The sequence below is a fragment of the Lycium ferocissimum genome, chromosome 9, assembly GCF_029784015.1.
Source record: "Lycium ferocissimum isolate CSIRO_LF1 chromosome 9, AGI_CSIRO_Lferr_CH_V1, whole genome shotgun sequence".
In the NCBI taxonomy this organism is placed as follows: domain Eukaryota; kingdom Viridiplantae; phylum Streptophyta; class Magnoliopsida; order Solanales; family Solanaceae; genus Lycium; species Lycium ferocissimum.
The window spans coordinates 70,709,693-70,716,594 of NC_081350.1; the positions used below are offsets into that span (position 1 = coordinate 70,709,693).

Here is a 6,902-nt window from a genome sequence, read left to right on the forward strand (position 1 = left end):
TAATTGATGGAAATTTAAAGTCGCTAATTGTTTGCAAAGTAACTATAATTGAGAGATTGAGAGAAAGACAAGAGTGAATTGGTGTGGATTAAAATGAAAATGGAGAGGGGTTTATATAGGGGTGGAGGATCGGTTAAAGTGTTAAAAAAAAAAAAAAAAAGTTTGGGGGTTTGGAACCGTTTGGGAACGACCATTTTTACAAATGGACCGTTGGCCAACGGTCCAGCCCATGTCACAACGGTTACATTTAAAAAAAAAAAAAAATTAATTCTGACCAGTTTACCTGTTTAACCGGTCCGGTTCCGGTTTAACCGGTTCCGATCCCAAAAAAAATCGAAACCAGACCAAAGATGTATTAAATGGTTGAACCGGTTCTGGTTCTGGTTTTACTGGTCCGGTTATCGGTTTGAACCGGTTAACCAAAACCGGTTGACGGGCTTAAAAAGCATTAAAGAACAGTGGATTAAGCCATGAAATAAAGCATTACAGTAGATTAGTGAAGAAAAGAGTGGACCTTTATTGCTGAAAATTTATTTCAATACACCAAGATCAAAGAAAACTCCATTGCTCACGTACAGCAGTGACCGTGACCAATGGCGGACCTAGAGTTTTACGCAAGTGGGTTCAGTAAAATGACTTTAAATGGCAAGTGAACTTTGTCCAACACTCTCTTTTTTTGGGCAGCCGAGGTTGGGGCAGGGGGGGGGGGGTCCTAATGCTACCACAAAATGAATAATGCGTTCCTTTTTCTTTTTCTTTTTTCTCTAGAAACATTTGGGAAGGAAATTTAAAATGTTTAACAAAGATCTATTACTTTAACTAAAATAAAATTATTCAAAATAACAGCGTTGTTTCAACAAATTGAATCATTTATCCAAATTAGAAATCTATTAAATTCTAAGAAATTTGATAAAATCTAAAATCTTTTTCTTATTAAAAAGAATAAAGTTGTTTATTTACAAACAAAAAGAACAAAATTAAGGAAATATAGTCATATAACTTAAATTAACCAATACTACAAGTTATAAGAGAAGAGAGCTTATAAAGTAAACTAACAAATTCAATAAAATATGAATAAAAAATTTATAGTTAACAATTATTATATGTTGTCATGATTGCACTTGCATATTTTAGATAAAATAGTACTCCCGCCGTTTCAATTTATGTGAACTTATTTGACTGGGCACAGAGTTTAAGAAAAAAGAGAAGATTTTTGAACTTGTGGTGTAAAATGAAGCACATATATTTTGTCTGGCTATAAATCATTACATAAAGGTTAATTGTTTCGAAATATGAACAAAAGTCATTCTTTTTTACACAGACTGAAAAAGAAATAGGTTCACATAAGTTGAAACACAGGGACTATAAGATTTCTCTTTGTAGAATTTTTTTTTTATATATATTTTGAAGTGAAATTAACAGTAGAATAATCCTATGAAATTTGAGTAAAGAGATCAAATGTAAAATAAAATAAAAAGATCATTATCATTGGGAAAAAAGAAGAAAAAAACAAGAAGGAAGACACGACCCTCCACCACCAATTGAACCCACTGATCATCCATCCACGAGATTATTTTGTTCTTTAGTGGATTCAAATACTTCATATATTAGAATTTACAGAATTTAACCTGTAGAAAACACCAGAATTTGTCGGCGAAGTGGGTTCATTTGATCCCACTAGACCCTACGTGGGTCCGCCCCTAACCGTGACCCGAGCTTCGACCAAACGACCTCGACACCAAATAAAACTTTCAAGAGAAATGGTGGTTAACTGGTGGTTTTGGGGGCTGGTTTCTTTAGCTACTGTGAGTGTTTAAGTGTGTACATGCCATGCTTAATTCATGCAATGGTTTCTAACTGTTATGGGAAGATGAGGTCTTCTCCTTTGTGTAGCTAGCCGATTTTTTGTGTGTTCGGTGTTGCGGCTGGTGATAGCTAGGTGTGTTATCGTGTGTAGTGTCTATCCATGGTGGTTTTTAGTGAAGAACAAAGCTGATTTTGTTTGATGTTCAATGGTGGCTGGTGGGTGAAGAAAGTGAGAGGAAATTCTTTTTGCTTCAGTGCATTGCGGTTGCTACCAGGTCCATTAGGCTCGTTAGGGCGTGATGTGGAATTAGGTCTCTAACCCCTGTTTGGATGGTGGTTTTCCATGGTTCATTAATGTATGGTTTTGTATGAAACCATGTTTGTTTCCATAGCTCTTAAAATTATGTGGGCTTAATACCTAGATGGACCCTTAAACTTGGCATGTTTTGCTTAGATAGATAAGATATAAACTTAGGTGCGCGATAGATAGACACTTAAACTTACTCAAAGTGTATTTTTCAAGTTTTCCAAACTTGTTTTGAAAACAAAAACTATATTTTTCAAACACTCACAATTTCATGGCCAAACAAGCCCTAAATATATCACAAAATATTTTTTTAAAATGCAAAAATAAGGCAAACGCATATACATGAGACTATAAATGTGCACTTAAACCAATAAATACTCGCTAATCGCAATTTTGCAGCTTTCAATTAACTCGGATTTTTTTTTTTTTTTTTTACACTTGAATAATTAAAAAACAATAACTTTAACCAATAAAAATCCTTAAAAAAAGAAATTTCAAATTAAGAAATTTCTTTTTTAAGGATTTTCTTCTCGGCTTTACAGTTTTCTTAATTTGAAATTTCTTTTTTTAAGGATTTTTATTGGTTAAAGTTATTGTTTTTTAATTATTCAAGTGTAAAAAAAAAATCCGAGTTAATTGAAAGCTGCAAAATTGCGATTAGAGAGTATTTATTGGTTTAAGTGCACATTTATAGTCTCATGTATATGCATTTGCCTTATTTTTGCATTTTTTTTAAAAATATTTTGTGATATATTTAGGGCTTGTTTGGCCATGAAAATTGTGAGTGTTTGAAAAATATAGTTTTTGTTTTCAAAACAACCGGAAAACTTGAAAAATACACTTTGAGTAAGTTTAAGTGTCCTATCCGGTCACCTTGTAAGTTTATATGCCTATCTTACAAAACATGCCAAGTTTAAGGGTCCATCTAGGTATTAAGCCAAATTATGTGGTATGGTATTGTAAACCCATGGTTCATCGCATGGTTATATAATAATGAAAAGTCCCAATTTTTGTAACCACGGATTTGGTGGTTTTTCCGTGGTTACATATTTCATTTTCCGCTTATACCCCACCCTCCACCCTCCACCATCCACCCCACCCTACCACTCACCCCCACCCTTATCCCACAACCACCTATGTCACCCCACCCACCTCTCCACCACCCACTACCCCTCACTACCACCCAACCCCACCCTACCACCCACTACCCCCATCCTCATCCCACTACCCTCACCACCACTACCCCCACCCTCATTCCACCTACCCCTCCACCACCCCCACTCACTACCTACTTATTTTTTAAAGTTCCTATTTTATTATTTACTTGAGTTTTCTTAATATATATAAACTAATTTCTAATTAAGAGTTAAGGGTATTTTAGTAAACTTACAAGTTATTATGTAGTACCATACAGTCAAACCAAACAATACAAATATTATTAAACCACAACAAACGATACAAATCTATCCAAACATTGTGCTCATTAATACAAGACAACACCATACCGTACCATACCATATCAGACATTAATGAACCAGGGAAACAACCATCCAAACAGAGGTTAAGTCTTATTTTTGTGATACGGCTGGTTATGTCCAGGATAAGTGTAAGTCTCTTTCTATTTATATTGTTTCTATTTTTGGTAACCTTTCCCAAAAAGCCCTTGCAAAATTGGATATTCTTATCTTCAAAAAGGAATATGCTTTTGAAATGGATTGGGATTGAAATGTGCCATGTGGTGGGCTATCATTAGTTCTTTTTTTATTTTTATTTTCCATTAAAAGAATATATAAAAATACCAAGAGAAATATGTTATTCAACTACTTTTTAACTAAAACTAAACAAAAGTTAAATTATTAGACTAAGGAAAAATCCAAAAAAGTAATTAACTAAAAAAGCTAGATTAGCCTATTTTTGTAGTTTTTCTTTCTTCGAAACATAAAACTTGTACTCTAAAAATAGAGAATATTTTTCGTTCTTTTTTCATTGCACAAACAAACCTACTAAAAATGACATAAAAGTTAAAATGTCAAAGATTAGACTAAAAAAAAAAAGAAAATTAGACTCTAAGATTGTGAAAAAAAGAAAATTAGACTCTTAAGACTACGAAAAAGTCCCGGAAGGGTAATTGTAATTGCTAATGATATGAATGCTTATGGCACACCCCTTCTTTATCTAAAACTAGTAAAGTTGCTCGCGCTTTGCGCGATTATAAAAGTCATTAATGAATGCTGAAAATTCAATAAGCTAATAACGTATTTAGATACTATAGTCTATACCTCTCTTTTATTTTTATGAAAAAGGAAATGCTCATAATTAACATACGTTTGGGTTCATGGATATGTTAGTTTATTAATTTTGTTTATTTAGCGGGTACCTCTAAGTAATGTATAGTTAATTGTACTACTATATCAAGGAAGCTTTTTAACTTTTATGTAACTAAGAAAGATTCAAGGAGATCTAGAATAATAAAAGAAACTTAAATTAAAGTATTTAAAGTCATATTAGTCATATATCAGAATACAAAAATTGTATATAAATGAAATAAAGCATAATCGCCATGAATTCTTTCAATCTTCTTTTTTTGAAGTTCTCAGAACTTCGAAATGTCTAAAACCAAAAATATAATCGTCAGTTAGTATTATCAGAAATGATCAAGGTGTCTGGATTGCGGGTTTTGCAAAAAAGATAAACTCCTTCAACTGCATTTTTTTCTCTGAATCAGTGCCCTTTTTCATAGTCTGCAGTTGGTATACTCAAGGAATCTGGTGCCTCTTGAAATAGAACTGGACTCAACTGGGTAATCCACCTATTGAAACAACCTTCACCTATTTGTGCATCCTTGTTTGACTCTTGCAGGTCCCTATTAAAAAGGTTGCATAATCCAGTAGTATGGCATAACTTTCGGGATGCAAAATCCATAGCTGTCACTTTGCCAAAGCAAGGCTCCCAACTCCGCATGGTGCATGATAATCCTACTATTTTGTTAACTCCTCCTGCACATGTAATAGCCTTAATCCAAGCTGACAAAAATGGTGCAGCAACTAATAAGTTAATTTCTAGCTCCATATATGTAATGTTTTAGCAACTTTGAAAAACTTGAGTACTATCACTATTACTGATAATGAAAATATCTCTATATTGTATATTCCACCTTAGACTATAAATAAAATATATCTTTTGAACCAAAAAAATTCATTGATTTTTTTTTTTTTGAATAGAAAATGAACAAAGAAACTGCACTAAGTCAAGCAAAAGACGAATTTAAAAATGTTATAAAGAATGTAATTTTAAAAAGAATATTAAAAATTATTAGCACCGTTACCTATTGCTAGTGGGAGGTGAAGCATGGAATTAGTCTAGGTGTGCGGACATCACAGTTATAAATCATGTTTTTGAAGATTAGGTTGCAAAGTCACAAAGCAAATGAGCGTCATCTGAGTAAGTAAAAAGTAAATGAAACGAAAAGGACATAGAAGAAAGAGAACAAAGCAACATCAAAGGCGGAACACAAGAATAAATATGATAAATAGAACACACATACTAAACAACCATGTAAATTCTTCTGGCATTTTACTTTTCAAAAACACATTCTCATAAATGCCTTAAATAAAATAAATAATCGTCCATTAGGTAATTATTTCAGAAGCAAAAATGTTACTGTAAATGACTAATTACGATCACAATCGTGAGTAGAAATGAACCAAGTAATTGCTTAGACAATTAAAAGACAATAAACTAATAAAGAATGGTTATTTTTGTTGGAAAAAGATGAGAGCAAAATAATTATATGTATTGGCGATACCTTATCATCTCCGTGGTATCCTTATCGAAACTTAAGTGAAAAAAGGGAGATTGGCGTTAGTTTGTGTCAACCTTCACTGTGGAATCATAACTATCCAAAGAATCACTAATAAGCAATAGTAATGCCACAATAAGGAAAAATATAAAAAAGAATCTGAAACTGCAAAAATTAATGTAGAAATCAAGGGGAGAAAATGGAGATAGGAGGAAATTAAAGAGTAAATACGCAAATAAAAAAAGGGTAAAAGAAAAGCAAACCTGTTCTTCAAATTGACGGAATGGTGATATTTTTGCTGGACTAAGAAAGCAAACTCACAGTGATTTAGTTTATGTTTTTTTAATCAGATAACTTGGTCAGATATAGGAGGAAACCGATTACATATTGATCGGCATGTATACACCCATTCCGAAGGGCTGTATGTGATTCGATTGCGACTATTCAGAGTTTTGATAGAGTTGACGAACACCAAGCAAAGACGAACACCAAGCAAAGGAAAGATGAACCAAAAGTAGTGGACTTCATCAATCGGTGGCAAGCGTTAAGTTTAGATTGCAAGGATCGCCTCTCGTAAACTTCTCGCTTTCGAGATGTGCACCCAAGGAATGCATTGGGTCTTGTGTATATCCTCCAAGGAATCAAGCCACGCACTTTCGAAGAATTGGCGACACGAGCTCATGACATGGAGTTGAGTATTGCAAGCCACGGGAAGACTTCACCCGTTTCGATCCGATAAGGAAGGGTAAAGAATTCAATCAACCGTCAAAATACCAAACTAAAGAATCCATGGCGGGGAGCAATCAGAAAGGCCCTCACTAAGAAAAAAGTGAAAGAAAAAGCTCCAAGTTTGCGGCCGAGAGAAGAGAAAAAGCCACCAACCTTGAAGGAGTTAGAAGTCAAGGCCTATCCTTCGCCTCGATTCGACATCCCCCGCGATTCTCGACGAGTTGTTGGCCAAGAAAGTCATTGACCTTCCGTAGTCAAAGC

The 6,902-nt window shown here is 33.9% G+C and overlaps 1 pseudogene; it reads left to right on the forward strand.

Annotated features, from left to right (window-relative positions):
- Positions 1–5,337: 5,337 nt before the first annotated feature.
- The window catches only part of LOC132032199 (syntaxin-52-like), a 3,292-nt pseudogene continuing 1,727 nt past the window's right edge, over positions 5,338–6,902 (forward strand).